The sequence below is a fragment of the Python bivittatus genome, unplaced genomic scaffold, assembly GCF_059951505.1.
Source record: "Python bivittatus isolate LINGU-HERP-01145 unplaced genomic scaffold, Pbiv_v1 ctg000580_np1212, whole genome shotgun sequence".
NCBI classification, from domain to species: domain Eukaryota; kingdom Metazoa; phylum Chordata; class Lepidosauria; order Squamata; family Pythonidae; genus Python; species Python bivittatus.
This window is the reverse complement of record NW_028277087.1, coordinates 6,321,800-6,340,294: the sequence shown is the minus strand read 5'-3', so window position 1 is coordinate 6,340,294 and position 18,495 is coordinate 6,321,800. Positions and strand designations below refer to the sequence as shown.

Here is an 18,495-nt window from a genome sequence, read left to right as displayed (position 1 = left end):
ATTTTGGAATAAAAAGTTTTTAAAATAAAAACACATATTAAGAGGAGCGAGGGAGGAACAGAGGACGAAACCACCTCCAGATCGTCGCTTCTACTCCCCCCCTCCGTTTCTCCTATCCTCCATTAAATAAACCAGAATCAACTTCCTTGGAGTTTTACATTTAGAAGCCTGTACAAGAATTTAATTTATTTCGAGCTCTTTAAGGGGTTTAACCTCGGCGAGTACGTAAACGACCGCGGGAAGCCCCACCACATTTCCCCCACTCTTAACTTGTAGGGGGAGCTTTAGGGTTGCCAACTACTGCAAATCTAACTTGGAGCGGCCTTACGCCAAGGCTTTTTGACGCAAGTTCCACCCCCATCTCAATTTCTTAAAAAACAAAACAAAAAAACTTTGAAAAGGATGCACTTACAAGGCTGCTGGCTCGCGATCCAGAGAAAAAGATCCCGTTCTCTAGAATTCACTTCGTCCCCCCCACCTCCTCCACAATAGTGGGGAAGGGGGATGTATAAGAAGCCTTCTATTTTAAACCAGCCGGGTAGATTCCTCCTTCCCTCTGATCCTGCTGCTCCATCGCCCCCTCCTTTACCAAATGCGCTTCTTACACGTGCAGTCGGTCGGAAGAGCATGCGCGCTCACGGTGCCTTATCCACTTGGGTTGTTCCCTCCTCCCGGTCAAGCTATTAATTAGATTGCATTGGCAAAAATTCTCCTCCTCCTCCTCCTCCTCCCCCCCCCTTTTATTTGGCGTAAAATGGAACAGTTGGGGGCGGGGAGAGAGGTAACAGTTGGTAGAGTTAGACCTGTAACCAGGCGAGGGTTAAAGAAATCAGCCTCGGAAGGCTGGCCTGGAGATTGGGGAAGGGGGAACTGATGATGCAGCAAAGGCCCCCCTCTTTCTTTACGCGGCACTTTGGGGCCACGTGGAGAGGCCGGGCAAACAGGGCTCACGCAACAAACGAAGCCTGCTATGTGTGGCTGAACGGAGACATGGGGGGCGCTGCCTTCCACATGTTGGGGTGCGCAGCTACCAAAGAGGGGGGAGGAAGCGGCGGCGGCGGCTGCTACATCCGGCCCCGCTGAGCCTCCGGAAAGGAGGAGGAGCGGCGCCCGCCGTTGTTGCCGCCAAGCCCGGGCAGGGCGGTGCTTCCGAGGGCGCTCGATCGCCCAGGATGGCCTCGAGAAGGGGAGAGCGAGCGAGGGCTTGCATCCTGCGCGGAGCTCGCAGCGGCCTAGTAAAGTCTGTTGGCCATTCCGAGGATGGGTCGCTTCTCCGAGTGTTTCTTACAGGAGCGCAACGGGCTTGGCTGTGCGTGCTCGGGAAAAAGGGACTCCTGCCTGGATAAGCATTCGCCGGACTATGGGCTGCTAAAACTGAAACGGCAGCCTCCCCGGGACGACCCGCCGCAAAATCGCGAGCGAGCTTTTGACCTCTTCGTCAGGCTAGATCACTCTACGTCTTCTCGCGTTGGGACCTTTGGCTGTGTTATGCATGGTGGTGTTTTTTTTCCAGAGTTGTGCGTTCTTATTTTAATTTTCTTAAAGACGCTGGTACTTTTATCCCACGAATAGTGAGGGAGGTAACTAGACGTAGACTTTTATTGCTTAATTAACCCGATTGGTGCATGTACTTCATACGCTGAACAATTAAGTCTGAGGGTGGATTCTCATAATTTGAAGGCTATGAATGTGACTGGCTCTTTTGGGGTTCAGTGACAGTGAATGTTGCCAATATTCTGCATTCACATGTTCCGAAGTGGGGATAGAACTCTATGTTTGTATGGCACATCGTTATCTTAAAAAAAGAACCTTAGGATTAAACTCATTGCATAAGCTTTATTCTGACTAGTCAGAAAAAGGGCAAGAATAGTGATCTCTCCCACGCCTTCATTTGATCCATATACTCTTAAGTGGGGCTTCTGCATTAGAATGGTAGGGTACTGTGGAATACAGTATTAGTGTTTCATAAGTAAATTTACATTAAAATAAAGATGCCTTCTAGAAAATGGTGAGGGAAGAAAATGGGACATTACTGAAATGGGGTTCTGTTTTTCTTTAAAGTATAGGTGGTTCACATGCAACCATCCTGAACTCTTCATCAAATTTATTTAGAATTTGTGATGTTTTCTGCCATTTTAAGACAGAAAATGCTGTAAAGAGCACCTGAGCATTAACTGAAGTAGCAAATAAAAGTAACATTGTTAGATATCATTGCCCACCCAATCAAAGAGAAAATAGGCATGATGCTTTCCAAAAGCAAACTGCAGATCTTTCAAAGCAGGATGAAGTCCTAGTGATAGGAAATTGTACCCTTACATCTGTTGAGAGAAACTCTGCCAAGCATGGTCCTTCCAGGAAAATCTTGCCATGCCTTGCTGACAATTTTCTCCTTCGAAAGGTGGTGGAGGAAGGCACAATTGAATCAGCTATACTGGATTTAGTACTAATCAACAGGAGAGAATAGAGGAAGTGGAAGGAGCAGGAACATTATGGAAGTGTGAACATGTAAATACTGGAGTTCTTGATTTGAAAAGAATCTAAAACACTTATCTTGGATTTTTAAACAGTGGATTGTAAGCACTCAAAGCAATCATACATCAGATTCCACATAAATCAAATAATGAGAAAAGGAACTCAAGATGGATGGACAATCCCAAAGGAGATTTTAAAAACACAATTGCAAAAAATTAAAATGGGGTAGTGCTGGTGGTAAACAACTGAAGATGCCAGTTTTTTTCCCCAAAGGACACATTGGAAAATGCAACAATGCCAGATCACAAAATACAGACAAGTAACTCAGAACTGCAGAGCTCATGTAAGCACAATAAAAATTATCAGAATGTGCTGAAAGATGCTAACAATAACAAAAAGGGCTTCTTTAGATATGTTCAAACTAAAAGAAAAAAGAATTGGTATACCAGCTCAATAAAGAAGGCAAAATGTTTTAACAGGCAAAGAAATGGCAAGAGCTAACCAGTCTTCAACCCAAAAAAGTGTGTTCCACCATAAAATTGTGATAAGAAGAAAGACCTGGATTGAAGTTTGCAACTGACAGAAACATGGTCAGAAAATACTTGTTTACTTTGAATGCATGTAATTATCCAGGATTAGAATTGCATCAGTTTGAATCATTATAGATTGTCTTTAAAGTGAAATATCAGATGATTGGAGGAGAGCTAATGTCCCAGCCTTCCAAAACAAGGTTCCCAGATTAAATCTTACCTTATTTTTGATTAATTTTCTTGATTGTGGGAATACTACAGATATATCTTGATTTCAGTAAAGCTTTTGACAAAGTATTCCACAACACCTTGATTAACAAGCTAGATAAGCACAGGTAGTCCTTGGCTTACATCCATTCCTTCAGCAACTGTTTGAACTTGCACTGGTGCTGAATGAGTGCTATTTATGACCAGTCCTCGGAGTTCCAGCCATCGCAGTGTTCCCATAGTCATGTGATGTGATCTGGGCCCCTGGGTGTCCAGCTCACAATTGTGACATCGCAGTGAGCTGCGGTCACGTGATTGTGATTTCCAACATTCCCTGCCAGCTTTCCACAAGCAAAGTTAATGGGGAAGCTGGCAGGAAGTCATGGCCATGTGAGGTCTTCACTTAACGATGGCAACCAGGACTGCCAGAACTGCAAATGGAGCAGTCAAGTGATGCTGCGTTTTATGACTGCATCATTTAGTGACAGCAATTCCAGTCCCAATTGCCATCATTAACCAAGGACTAACTGCACGACAGCTAAGTGGATACATAACTGGCTTGTAAATTGTATTTAAACAGTGCTTAATCGATGGATCCTCATCAAATTTGAGAACGGTATTAAGTAAATACAAGGATCAGTGCTGGATTTTCTGCTGATTATTTGTATTAATGATTTGAATGAAAAGGTGCAGGGAATGTTTATCAAATTTATATATGACAAAAATTTAGATGGGATAGCTATTACCTTTGAAGTCAGAAATAGAATTCAAAACCTTGAAGAATTAGCTAGCATTAATAGAATGAAATTTAATAGGAACAAGTGCAGTATTGAATACAAGTCAAAAGAGTGAAACCTCATTTTAATGAACCAGTTGGTAGAAGAGTGGTTTCTTATTTAGGAATAACTACTGAAGAGTAGGACATCTTGGGGATTTTTGTCATGCAGATTATGAAAGTAGATTCTTTTATGAAATTTAGAAAGAACTTTCTAACAGCAAGAGCAGTTCCATAGTAGAACCAATGACCCAGCAAAATGTTGGGCTCCCCTTCACTGGATATTTTCAGTGGAGGCTCCACATCCTCCTGTCATTGATGCTTTAATTTGGATTCCTGCACTGAGCAGAGGCGGGGGTGGTGGTGGTCTTAATGGCATAATTGACCCCAACTTGGTGATTCTGATTAGGGAGTCAAATTTAACAAGGGACCCATGTTGAGAGCGAACCCAGATTCTGGCAGATAAAGGAACCAAAGACTACAGAGTAAATGCTAGTAACTCAGTGTGCAGAATAGATACTTTACATGGAGGTAATTCCAGATTTCATTCCTGGTATCTCCAGTTTAAAGAATTCCAAGATATGAAGGTTGGAACCACCTAAAGCTTTGGAGAACTAGTATGACATATTCTATTGGACTAGGTAAGGACCTAACAGAAAATGAATCAGGATCTATTGGTGATTTGCAATGTTTCAGCATTGATTCTGGCTCTCAATTGCTTTTTTCATTTCTGAAATTATCAGTTAAATTTTTAAAAATGGATGGGAAATGGCAGTTGAACTATATACAAAAGGCTTAAGTTCTGGAATTGAAAAGAAATTTCTAGATAAATATGTGCTCAAAAGCATTTTGCTTAGCAATTCTGTCCTTTTGAGACACTATTTTCTGTCTGGATCTGATTAATGGACCTGAGGATTCAAGTAAAAAAAAAAGTTCACAATTATGTCTACGCACTCAAAAACTAAAAGGGCCAGTGGTCCATCTGATTAAGACACCTAAAAGGAAAACTTGTGAAATTCAAATTTGGTACAGCAGATTAATTTTACTGTTCAAACCTCACACAGAAAACCTTACGTTTTTTAAAATCTGCAAAGGGATTTAGAAATTCCTTGCTCTCAGAAGGATCCACCTATGGTGTTCCTGTCTGACAGCCTGAATATGCTTTATAATAAAAGGCTCAAATCCAGAGCACTGACTCAAGCAAAGAAGCAAGTGACAACTTCTGAGTGCCAGTGATTTCTGCTTTAGGAATGAGTGAATGTCAAGGATTAGTTTAGTGCTAAGACAAGATCCCTACATAAATTAATCAAAAGGAAATGAGTCTTGAACAGTTAATCATACAGAGATATAACAAATATATTTCAAGTATTAATGTTTAGTTATCACAGCAGCATCCTTGTCCAATATTTTCTACAATGAGTAGCCATGTCTCTGTCTTTCAAGCACAGAGATTTTTTTCTCGCCCTTGTTACCAGGATTCCTTTTTAAGTTAAGATGCTAGGGATGGAACTTCTTGGATGTCGAGCAGTTTCTCCAAAACTGAACGCTGACCCTTTCCAAGTCTTCCATTGATAACTAACCTGAGCTCCTTTATCGGGTATTTTTAAATTATTAAAAAGCCATTAATAATTTATCCCTTCTCATCCCCACTACAAGATTTCTTTTCCAGCATCCAAAGCGAGAATAGTACTAAAAATCAAAACCAATGCATGTGGTATGACTACCCTTTAGTGAATACATTAAATGAGGGCCACAATCACTAAAGGCATAGTCCAGTTGGTCACAAGATTTGAAATGTTTGCCAGCATTCCAAGGTCCCTGAAGTGTCACATCCTGGGGCACATCCCTAACGTGACATCATGTTTGGAATTACAGGAGGGCATCAGCTGGGCTCTGTTAATTACACTCCCTTGTGGTTCAGCAGTAGCAAGATGGCTCCAGAGGGAAAAGGCTATCTGCTCTATTTTCACCAAGGGAAAACGAACAGAGATGGGCTTGTTTTGTCCTTTAGTGTACCAACTACACCAATTCCTTGAAGGTTAAATTCAACAGGTGGATAAATGCATCATAGATATTGTCCAGTCTACTCTTCTGATGCAATGCATAATATTCAAATACTAAATCCTTGAGACTGGGGTGGAGCAGGGAATGAAACTCACGCCATAATCTTTGCTGTTCCTGAATTTCATGAAACAATTGCCAAATAGGCCTTATGGCAAATAAATAGTTAAATATAGGATAGTTGGTTGGCAACTGATTTTAACTGATATTTGACTTTCACTAATTAGAATCACCAACCTTTATCTGAAGTGAAAGGACATCAACATGGGGGATATCAATATCTGCTGCAGCCATTCTACGTATACCCACTATGTTAAAATGTAGTTGGCTAGTTTGTGCCTGATGCATAGCCAGATAGTGTGTTTGTAGTTCAGCGGCTGCATATAGCCAGGTACTTAATAATTCCCCAATCTATCATGAATCAAGATATGCAAAAATCTCTTTAACCCCAATTCTCAGGGTACACAACAAAGGCCTCTCTTTATTGTGCAGCTGGGATGCTTCTTTCAAAACACAAATTAGGCTTTGTCAAGGTTTTTGAGAAAGCTCTCTTATTGCTCATAATACCTACAGGTAATGGTCTGTAGTCCTTTTGCTGAATTTGAAGATTGGTGATTATTGGGAACACCAGAAGTAGATTTAATTTTATCTCAGAATGTCTTCCTGTTGTATTCTTTTACTTTTTTCCACATTGGTGAATGTGTTCACAAAACACATTAAATCATGGTTTGCTTAATCAGGGTTCATTGAATAAGGTATATAGTCCTTTTACATAGAATTGCTTTAGCTAATTTTAATATGGATATTTATATTTTTTATTGTTTTGTTTTGGATTTTAATTGTGAGCCACCTAGAGTCACCCTCTGGGGGAGACAGGCGGCATATAAATTTAATAAGTAAATAAATAATAATAATATAGTTGATTCATGCAGCAAACTAAGTCACAAACAAGCAAACCACATTTTGACTTAATATTTTGTGTGAACCCAGTAACTGGCTGCTGCTCTCATTTGCTACAAGGAACATAAAGTACTGTATTTTGAGATACCTTCTGAATACTGCAAAACCACTATTCCTTTAACTTAAAAAATCTCCTGGGAGAAGCAATTGGCTTGGAGAGCAGCCACAATTTTCTGAAGCTACCTTGTGTAGAAAATGTGAGGGTCAAGCTCAGATAAGAAAGAATTCTACAAAACAAAGCTTGCTAAAATGCACCAAGACTCTGTGACAGGCAACTTCTAATATTCAATGTTGATCCCACAACAGGGTATTTAAAGTTGTACCCAGACAACACACTTACCCAGGGTTAACTGAGCTACAGGTTTCCTAAAACTCTGTTCTGGTTTCATAAAACCACTGAACCATAAAATATTGGCATGGGTGAAGAGCTGAAGACCCAGGTTAGGGATAGATTGTTATGGAGAAAAGCTATTTATGTGACTCCTAAGATCTGACACAGACTTGATGGCACATAAGCAATGTAATTTGCATAACACATTAGGCTAAAATGTCTGAACACTGTCTATGAGTTGACAGGAATATGTACAAACCCAGATGAGCACTGTCTTCAACTATGAATACAGACTGACTTGAAGCAGATCTAACATACTATGCTACTTCTACATATAATGCTGAGCCATGGCCATAATCACAAATTATGAGCATGCATTTTCAGAAACATCAATTCTAACAACTATTTATATTTCACAGCCTTCAAAGGAACAGCCTGCCAAGTGGGGTGCCTTACTGGAATGCTAACAAAAAAAACCAGAGTGGTTTTTCCCTTTAGGTTATGGTTAAGGACAGAAATAGCAAGGATTACATCACCTGCTTTCCTGAATATTAATGCATCCAGAAACACACACACAGAAGCAATGAGTTCTCTAGACAAACCCTTAGGGAAGGGACTGCTATGATCAGAAATTGTACATCATTTTTATGAGCCAGGAAACAATACATTTCAAATATTGAATTTGAAGTATACCTATTTGTTTGTTTTGTCAGCAATGGTAAGACTAGCCTTCCTTACAAATCAGAGTACTCAGATAATAGACAGATATTGCATATTTGAATATTTCAGTATTTCTGTTGTGTTAATATATGATAAAAGAAGCAACAGCATAATTAAGTCTGCAGACATAAGTATGCATCAGGTCATACCCTGAATTCAGTATTAAAAGTAATAGGAACCTGGAATAAAATGTTGTGGTGATCTTCACCCCATAATAGTGATGCTACAGCTTAAGATGCCAACTAACCATGCCCTCTTTCAGGAAGCTGTTAAGTGACAAGGGTATCTAGCAGCCAAATATCAAACTTTCCTCCCAGCCCAGTAGTATTTTCTATTCCTCCCCCCCCGACTTTGAATATCCCTCAGATCTTGGAAGCCACTATGGACAAATCAACCTTCATGGAAGGGGTGGTGGTGTCCTTCCTTTTGACTTCCCCTTCAAAATTCTATTTTAATGTATCTCAAGGTTCACCTTAGCAATCTCCCTCACCAGCTCAAGTATAAATGTTTTTAAGAAATTATGTCAGCAAGAAAGGGTATATGCATGAAAATAAAAGGCCTTTTGGATGACTGTAATATACTGTCTGGGAAAATTCTAGTTGTTGAATGTCAGAGATAATCAGAGCTCATGCTCACATAACACAAGTTTTTTTGATATTGACATAGACTCCTAATACATTTCTGGGATCCAGTTTGAAATGTGTTAGCCTTGAGTTCCCTTGATTGTTGCTTTTTAATGGATTGCTTGGTTATTTGCTCGCTTGGTTGCTGCTGAATATCTTTATTATTAATGGCCGTTATATTGCTTTATTATGATCAATTTTACATAGATATTAGAGCAGAACAAAAAACACATTTAGAAATGACACATCTTAAAGACTATCTCTCAGCTTCATAACTTCTAAAGAAAGTAAAATCACATCCTAGCTACTTTGGAAAAGCTGACTATCTGTTACTGCTTTTGTAATGGAAAGATATCCCTTCCATCTCTGTGTACTTCTTCAAAACCCCCTCAAAAGTTACTTATCCGTTTACATATAGCTAAAATAAATGTTACATGTAAACGGACAAGTAATTTTTGAGGGATTTTTGAAGAAAAAATCTTTGCCTTCTTTCCTCTATGGTCTTTCTAGTACCTGATTGTTCCAAGGACTTGCTTTCCTGTACTTCTTGAAGGGTTGTGAACATGATGGCTTAATATAATACTCTTTCACTGGTCAGCCAGAGCCAGGAATACAGGAAACTCCTCTGCACCAATCAAACCGTTTATCTAGCTCTACATGATGCCTTCTGTTTGGAGGTTAAATTGCTCCCAGTTGTGATCTAGATTTTTCCATGCACCTATCAGCTGTAAAATGTAACATCTCTCCAGTTGCACTTGACTCTTAACGATTACATGGAGGCCTGTACAACTTGCTATATAATCTAGTACATCTTTGGTTCCGCTTCAGATTGATCCCTCTGCCTAAGTGAAGGAAACCAGAAAGGCAGAGAATACCAGATACATTCAAAATTCTGACTTTGCTTTCTACTATATTATATGGAAAGAACTGACACATGGAATCTTATTAGATTATGATTTTTAAAAATCCAAACATTTAAAGTTTGAAAGGTTATCTGCTTAGTTATTAACATTCTTAACTAAAAGGGGACTTGCTTGAGAGGACTCTTAAGTGAACCTACTTAACATAACCAGTACAAGTGAATGCCAAGGCAGCAGAAAAATGCACTATGATTGAGAAGGAGCCAATGACCCAATACAATTAATACATATGAGAGATGATGGAAGAGTGGAACAGGGGGAAAATGTTGGGCTTACAGTAATGTATTATTTCCTGGGATTAGGTGACAGTTAAATTAAAAGAAAAACCTAGTGAAAGGCAGATAAACAGAAGCATCCCGATGAACTGATTTTGGATGAGGCTGGAAGTTCAACATAATCTAGTATATTAGGAGGCAAGAATTCCATCTCAGCCAACACTTCCACAAAGTTCTAGAATTCATGCCTGTGATGCAAGTCAATATTTCAGCCTAATATCCATTTGAAAATTAGGAATAAAAAGGGTTGCAAATCGTTTATACCATTTTTGTTGCAGTAAACAGCTTTTATTGATATTCAAAAGAGTACATGGTCCATATAAAGAAAAGAATTCACTTCCTAAACTAGGCACTTTTAGGTTGTCATAAGCAACTGAACATGAGGTATTTTAAAGCTTGTTGTTAAGATGCCTTACGCTGTTTTGCAATATGTACTTCTAAAACTGTTGGGATTTTTCTATGAAACACTAATTTCACAAATCCCGTGGGAAAAGACACAGAAAAGTGGCTTGCACCCAGTGATATGCTAATAAATACATAACAACAAGCTTTGCCATCTCCATTGCCACTACCATGCCATGAGCCACCAAATACCTGATCAGCATGCTAGGCATCGCTGCTCAGCTCTGGTCTCAAGTGGCTTGCAAAATTCCTGAAAATTTAACAATCAGCTCTTGCGAACCAGTACAAGCCACTTCTAGCACACTACTGCTTGCACCCCAAGTTTTAGGGGGGGAAAAAATACTTCAGAGCAATTACAGAAAAAACTTTATTTAAATAATTAAACTGTCAAAAGTTACACAATTAGGCTGGTCTTTTTTCCCCATTACTATTCCTTTTTTTTTCCCTGTGGTTTTTTAGATTTCTTTCTCACACCCAAATTTCATTTTCTGGACAACAGCTAAACTGATGCATGCTACATCAGTGTGGTTCAACCCATTAAGATTGAATGGTAGATTAGAGTAATTTGAGAAAGCAGAGTTTAACTGGATAATGGAAGGAAACTTGTTCCTGTATTTCCCAATCCTGCTAATTAAGAGTTCCATTTTATTCTACTTCGGTCAAACCCCCACCTGAAGTATTGTGCCCAGTTCTGGGAAACCCATGTTAAAAAAGATTCAGAGAAACTGGAAGAAGGTACTATATATAAATAGGGGATGTGGGGAGATGGGCGGGGACAAATTAATTAATTAATTAATTAATTAAATAAATAAATAAGACTCTTCAAATATCTGAAAGTATGTCTCACAAAAATCAACTAGTTTTATATTATTCCAAAATGCAATGTACAGAATAATTATTTTAAGTTACAGGAAATCAGATTCTAGTTGTTAGGAAATATTAGGAAAAAAACCCTTCATAAAGTAAGAGTAGTTCAAAAGTGGATTCGGTTATCCAGAGAATGGATAAGATACCCATTCACTTGATATGTTCAAGTAGATACTGGATAATCATCTGTCAACAATGTCTTTAATTTGGATTGCACTTACCGGGGGGGGGGGGGGTTGGATTCAACTGGTCCTTCCTGCTCTATGATTCAAGATTGATTTTGTGGTTTAGTTGTAAGGAACATGCTTTACCTCCAAAAGAGTACATATTCAGGATTCCTGGTAGGTACGGCTGGGAAAAGAGATCTGGTACTATTTGAGAATACAATTCTGGTTGATCAATGGTTGGAAGACAGCTTCATATGTACGCTTTTATTAAAGAGACCTAATCAAAATTAACGTATTTAGGACTATACTTTGAATTAATAAAACACAGCCTGAATAATTGAAATCATAAGTACATTTTTCTTCATAAGCTCTTTATGCATTCTTCACCTAAATGAATATCTTAAATGTAACCCTAATGGTTCATGACAATTTGGTTACCTTCACAATATACACCATTCCTCCAACTTTCTTCTATTTTAAATTGTAAGCCTCTTAAAACAGTTCTCCCCAAGTACATGACATGTTAGAAATGGCAATTCATTTTATTTTGCCCTGTACCTCCAAAGTCTTGTAGCACTGTTTTTTTTAGTAACTTATCTAAAAAGAACTATTCAATTACTTATGCCACTATTCTATGTTACTGTCAAATCAAACCTAAGCACTAGGCAGTATGACTGAAAGGTCATAACCAAACTGAAGATTGAACTTTTAAAACTTTGAGTAAATAAAACACTCCTTGTTTAAAAGAAGCAGGTATAGAGACAAGTAAAAAGGGGCATACTATGAACTACATTGATCTTTGTATAAACAATTACAGTTTCCTTTGTTCCCTCCCATATCCTTACCCACATTTTAAATTTGCTCAGGAGAAACTCTAAATTTCAAAGAATATGGGGGAGAGGGAGCAGGATCATAAAACATTTTTATAACCATTCTAACTTTTTTTCAGTTGATCAATTAGAGATCTAGACAAACAAAAATCCAATACAACGAAGTGTCCAAAATATATTTTTTTAAAAGGATGAAATGGTATAACTCTAGCATCTTTTAAGAAATCTTGGATCTCATTCAGAAAACATCTTCTCAGAAAATCCCTTTAAGGTAGTGCGCACGAAAATGATATGACAATAATTCCCTAATTTGGTGCCCCCCCCAGAGTGTCCCAACTGAATAACCTGAAAAATAGGGCAGCTCTCATCACCTGAAGACACATCCCTGTCATTGTATTTAAGAGGAAGGAAATATCTCACTTCCACAGCTATTTTAGGAATAGAAATCAATGGGTGGGGAAGTTGTTAACTATTCCATAGTCAGGCCTTAGAATTTACAGCTCTCATCCAGAGAAAAGTGATGCAATGGTTATTTCACTGCTATTCAGAGCAGAGATTTTGTCCAGGACTTGGAATTTCAAAAATACTGGAATTATAAGTAAAATCTTTTTATCAAGAAAGTTTATCTAAACCATCTTCTACTGGAACCACTTAGGTTGATCTTTAAAAGAATAAGAGGTTTATTTTGTCCATATAACTCCAGAAACAAGCAAGAAAAATGACTTTATAGCTAGCGCCTTTCTTGTTTTAAAGGCTCCCCACTGAAACACAAAGTTGGCTCCCACAAATTATTTTTTATTTATTGCAGTCATGAAGTCATCAGGATTCAAGCTTGACTCAAAGCACACTTTACCATTTTACAAATCTTATTTTCTCAGTAATATATACTACAACAAATTCCTCACAAGCAGGATCCCTTCTTTTCATTTCCCAAAGCACCTTTCAGTTAGTCAGTTCTACCCTATTCCTTGTTGCGCCTTAAATTAGTGGCCAAAATGCCCAGTAGCCACAACTGCCACACTTTACTGATGTACACCCAATCCTGCTCAACAGTTATAGTGTCCATATCAAGCCTTTACCTTTTTCTGCCTCTGCATAGCTATCACTGCTCCTAGGATTTCCATTCACATTTCTTGCTGCCTGTCTCTTCTTTTAGGCACATACACTCCACTCCATTGCCTGTCCTAAAGATATGAAATACACCTAAATAGCCCTCATCCTTCCAAACTTTGATGGAACACAGTCACCATGAAAGCACAGGCAATTACTTCCCAAAGGCACTCTGCATTAATGGCATCTCCTCCAACTACTCCAGTGAGATTCTTAAACTGGCTCTCAAGGGACTTAATAGGAATATGCGGGAAAATTAAACACAGTTTTACCTTGCAAAAGTACACCCTGTGCTCATTTTCACACCCCTTCCCCTAAACCCTGTACATCCTTATGCAAAAGAAACAGCCCGCTCTAATAAACTTCAAACTGTTCCCTCTGCTGAGAAATTAGATTTGACTGAGATCAATCAGCTTCCTCTTTTCTCATTCAAACTGCGCCAAAGTAATCTTCCAAACGTTAGTTTCATCACAGGTTACTGTCATATTTCTCCATGGTCTTGTCTACAACTTCTGCTAAAGTACTTGTAAGGCTAAAAAGTCTCTCAATTTTTAATTGCTTTAGCACTGTCCTTATTCCTGCAACACATTTAACCCAGTCAGATTTCCTTATTGATGATTCTCCGAAAAATTACCAGCTGGGTAAAAAATCCCCATATGGGGAACACAAAGTTCCCATTTTCAAAAAATGTTTAGTATCCCTTGGACTAAGAGAGTACTGGCAAAGCTCCATCATATCACTAGCCTCTTCTCCATTGGTCAGGTAGGAAGATGACTCATCATTCCAACCAATCAGTATTCAGGATATATGTTCTGTGCTGCCAGTACTTAACACCTGTGTTCTGTAACAAAGCAGATTGTATTTTTTTTCAGTCACTCTTTCTCTCCAGCTCTTTTTCTTGGAGGACTGATTATGCAAAAACAGGTCAACTGATTGATTTTAGGTGTTGGCTTGATGCAGTTGACTAGATGAAGTTATTCAGTATATTATTAGGCCAGTTTTAAGTTAGGTTTAACCATTTATGGATTAGCTGACTGCATCAAATTGATTTTTTTTAATGTTCCTACAATTTAATTTAATTCATTGACTCAGAAATGTGATTAAGAAATGTACACTTTCATATTTGGTTTTATTTATCCCATAATTTTTTCACCTGGAATCTAGTATTAACTTACCATGCAAAGTACTGAAATCAATGTTTATCAAAATTCCTCCAATCTACATTTCCCCAAATTGGGCACAGTCCTCCTGTAATTCCCTTCATTCTGTATGAATACTTTAAAGCATGGTATGGTCATTTTTAAGTTTTAAGCCATGCACCCCCTCAACTTTAAATTTCAAAGCTACAGTATTCTATTCCCTTTCCTGGTAATAAAATGCTCTTAACTTAAAAAAGAAACACTATTAATAACTAATATTAGAAGCAGTTGTTAAAAATATTCTCAGATATTTCTTTAAAATGTTTTTTCAAGGTGTCAAGAAAACAAGTATTAACAAGTACTGTTTAAATACCATAATTATTAAAACCTGCCTAAAGTCCCTCCAGACTGAGGTGGGGATTGCATAAATAAAATTCCACCAATGCTCATTTTTCTTCCACAAGAACCCACCTTCTTTTACATTATGTAGAATAGTTATTTCTCAACATATATCAATTACTGATTGAAAAGGGAATAGTATAGTATATCATCTTCCCTCTTTGAAGAGCTCAGAAAGGTGCATATAACATCATACAACTAAAAACTCCCAACAGAAAATCCTAAAGAAAAACATACTAACCAGGAATGATCACACAACAAGCTTCAACTCAAGAACTTCTGGCATCCGAATTGCACTTTCCCCCCTCCCAGCCACCGGTGGTGAACAAATAAGAATCACAGCACCACTGAAATCGATAGGTATTTAAGAAAAAGTTTCTTTTAAGTTGTGCTTGACGCTCCTGGTGACTTCATTGAGAGTCCATGTAGTTTCTTGTCAACAGTATAGAAGTAGTTTGCCACTGCCTTCTTCCAGGACGTTTTTTTCGATTTCCCAGGCCAGCCAACAGCCTAAGGATTTCCTGGTGGTCTCCCATCCAAGTACTAATTAGGTCCAACTCAGTTCTCTACATCAGCCAAGGGTCAATACGTGCTGCACTTTAATTAGTATCGCCATCGAAATGTGTGCCCCCCAAATACCCCAAGTCTTCTCCCAGAACAGACCCCCCCAACCCCGCCAATCACACAGCTTTCCCTCCCACATATGGGGCGGGGAGGGGAATCTTTCCACACGTGCCCTCAGTCCTTATACACCCATGGGAAAACTCTTCTCCCCCTTGCCTCCGGCGAGCCCGACGACAGTAAGAAAAACAAACCCATTATCCCCACCCAGCCCGACTCGGCGCTCCCCTTCTCCCGCACTACCTCGAGTCGTCGTTGCCGCCGCCGCCGCCGCCTCCTTCTTCTCCAACTCACTGGGCCGGGCCTGGCTGGGGGTGGGGGAGGAGAGAGCGGCTCCCTCAGGTGGCCACTGACAGGAGCAGGAGGAGGAGGAGGAGGAGGAGGAGGAGGACGCGGACGACGACGGGGGATGCCGTGGAGGGGAGGGGTCACGAGCAGAGTACGCACGCGCGAGGACAGGCCGCGAGAAGGGGAGCGTCAAGACGGAGGAAAAAGGCGGGCGAGCAACTTTGTGTCGCGCCGAATGACGCCCCGCCCCCTTCCGCGATCTCAGGCGCTTCCCTTCGTTGACTGTCAGCGTCTGCGCACGCGCGGGCGCAAAGGGCCGCCGGCGCCTTTCTTCCTCTTCCTTCTCCTCTTCCTTCTCCTCCTCCTCGTCGTCGTCGTCTTCTTCCGCGCTCCCATTTTGAAGCCACACCTCTTCGGAGGTTCGCTGCCCTCTTTAGTGCCACGCCCCTTCCCCCGCTGGTCGTTTGGAGCCACGCCTCTTGTCACGTCTCGAGGGGGATCCGTCCGTCGAAACGCCCCCTTCCTCTTCAACTTTCTCCTTCTAGGTCAGCCCTCCACCGATCAAGCCACGCCTTGTCTCAGAGTTCGTCCATTCCTGGGCCACGCCCATCCTCTCCTTGTCTTCTTCGCACCGCCTCCGCAACTGCCTCCATCTTCTCGCGCCTGGTTCAAGCAACGCCCATTTAGCTCGCTAGTCTGTCGCCTTCACTTTGATTTGCTATCTTTCGTTGATGACCCAAGTTATTCCGCCAATGAAGTTTCGGACGGTGACGAGAGGCCAATGAGAAGGGGCAGGGGGCGGGACACGAAAGATCCAAGCTTTACCACAGCATACGGTACTCTGAATTCACACCTTACTCTATTCCCCCCCCCTTTTACCGTCTCATCGACTTCCACAAGAAAGCGACTATGGATGGCCCCAAATTATCTAGGGCCTTAAAACTACTACAAAAAGGATTCCAAATGAATTTTCCAAACGGGGAGGGCAAGAAAATAGCAGATGCAATTTCTCCCCAGTATAATACTTGCTTGGTTGGAAGTGTTAAAGTGACATACTGTATTGGGGGGAATCTAAACTTATTTCATGTTGCTGGGATAGTGAGCGAAAGAGATTTCGTGGTGATGGTAGCTAGCTCGTCAGGAAGCATGCAATAGTGGCAACTGGAAAGAATAAACACTTCCATCCTCACTGACCTCATCTTCCAGTGTTCTCTCAAAATCCAGAGACTTTGAACAATGAGAGTTTGAAGACTAAAGGAATTCCTTCCTGCTGAATTGTGGCAAGTTATAGGTGTTTGGTCATCTTAAAAAGGGATCAAACACACTATTTACGGCCTTGTGCCATGGCTGCTACAAAACTGCTCTCCAGGATAAGAGGCAGCCGGCCATGATTCTACAAAAGCAGCTGAGTTTGTCAGCACTGCAGCGGTTGAGTGATTTCGTATGGAGACAAAGCAGCAACAAGGGTGGAGAAGGAAATTTTTCTGTGGAAGCCCAAAGTGGAACAGTCACAAATTCCCTGTGCATCGTGCATCCTTCAAGTTCCCAACTGAAACTGAGAATAAGATTTTAAGGAAAGCGTAGCTTATTCCCCTGGAAAGCTGCCACTGGTCCCCATAAGACTGGATAACCAAAAAAAAAAAAAACACCTGTTACTGTATTCTCAGGATTTTTAAGTTGACCCCCCTTAAATAAATAAATGGAAACTATTTGGGGGAGAAAAACAATCCTCCTTTCAGAACATAGTAACCACTACCCATGTAATGAAACCCCTCACAGTAATAATTTAGAGGGGGAAAGAATGGGTTGGCTCCACGTGGTCATGTGCTGGCATGAGATAATGAGAGTTGCCCATCTGGAAAGTACAAAGTTAGACAAGCCCAATCGATGTCATCTCCTGCTGCAACCTGCTTGTTACAGGATACAGACAGCCCAAACAAATGGTACTTTTTCAGACATATTAAGATCTATATTATTCCAATGGTGGTATTTGCTTCAAATGTTCTTTTTAAACTGCTGTCAATTTCAAAAGTAGTAATGGTGGCATCCTGAGACTATTTCCCCTTCCCCTGCACAATTTGGTAATACTTTTTTTTTTTTGAACCACTAAAATTTGACAAAAAGTATGTAAGCAAGTCTCGATCAGGCCAAGTGATAGGAGAAACAAAAGCAAACTCAGCAAGATGCTATCGGCACAAGACCAGCATTTTACTCTACTCTAATTGGGGATACAATTTTCTTTCTTTCTATTCCTCTTTTTTTGCACACCTGTACAACTATACTATAAAAATATTTTTAAGATGAAATTCTAAATAACTCTTGCCTTTAGTGGCCTATCCACAATTCTGTGTAGAATTCAAAATATGCTTCCCACAGACATTTTCCCACCCTGGACTAGGAAGAAAGTTGCCTAGAAACAAGACAAAAACTGTACTCCCCTGTACATTTTTTATGTTTACACATCATTGTTAAGAAAGATTAAACACTTTTTGGAAAAGGCTAAAAGACAAAACTGTACAAATTTACTAAAGCACATTTTAAGTACATAAAAAGAACTGTTTCATAAAGAGTGTTAATGAACAGCTGCAGGTGTCTCAGAAGTGTGAACAGCAAGAACTCACACGTGCATTGGCAGACTCCATATTTCAACTGTGCAAAATCACAAGTTCAATGATCTAATCGCCCACCCTCTATGAGCTAAAATGTAGATTTCTAGGAAGATAGGACAGGGTGTATCAAGGGGTATATTCTTTGGGAAGGGGCTGGGAAGGAAATGAGGTACATGTATTTTAACAAAG

At 40.0% G+C, this 18,495-nt stretch overlaps 1 protein-coding gene across 4 annotated transcripts in view; it reads right to left on the bottom strand.

Moving 5' to 3' along the window:
• Positions 1–16,100, bottom strand: part of GATAD2A (GATA zinc finger domain containing 2A) — an 83,756-nt gene extending 67,656 nt beyond the window's left edge. For 2 of the 4 annotated variants that reach the window (XM_088149442.1, XM_088149443.1), the window contains exon 1: positions 15,653–16,100. The gene's annotated coding sequence lies outside the window, so the exon portion shown is untranslated. Of the gene's footprint in view, positions 1–412; positions 658–15,652 lie in introns of those variants that run through there. The other 2 variants (XM_007431469.4, XM_007431472.4) reach the window with 2 other exon arrangements.
• Positions 16,101–18,495: the final 2,395 nt, after the last annotated feature.